The sequence below is a fragment of the Penaeus monodon genome, chromosome 23 (assembly GCF_015228065.2).
Source record: "Penaeus monodon isolate SGIC_2016 chromosome 23, NSTDA_Pmon_1, whole genome shotgun sequence".
Classification (NCBI taxonomy): domain Eukaryota; kingdom Metazoa; phylum Arthropoda; class Malacostraca; order Decapoda; family Penaeidae; genus Penaeus; species Penaeus monodon.
In genome coordinates this window covers 29,678,177-29,678,665 of record NC_051408.1, presented here as the reverse complement: position 1 = coordinate 29,678,665, position 489 = coordinate 29,678,177, and positions in this window count along the sequence as shown.

The following is a 489-nucleotide window of genomic DNA, read 5'->3' as shown; positions in this document are numbered from 1 at the left end:
TAGACCCATGATATCCAAGCAATACATCACCAGCAAAAGCATTCAGTAGCCGCGCCAATCAGGCTAACATCTTGTGCAATGAAACCGCCATCTGCGCCTCACTCTGCCGACCCTAACGACAGCAGCTCCCGTGTTCAGCCGACCGACCGGATGCACGCGGAGTGTTCAGGGAGTGACACAGCTGAGTGGTTCATAAAAGCGCGGTGTTTGTCGGCATTTTGCGGTGACATTTAAGAAGCGAGAGAGATGGACAATTAGACCAGGCCGGCCACCGTATCGCCTCGCATTCGTTGTGGAAGTTTACCCTGTCCGGTTTGATTTCACTGAACGGCGGAGGGAAGACGGAGGGTTTGTTCATTTTGAAAATGATAACTAAAAGAACATTATACAAAAAAGCTAAGAATGGAGGAGACAAATAACCAAACGCCAGTGCGTGCACGATGCAACATATAGTTAAATACTCACAGATGCATAGGTTTATATAAACAC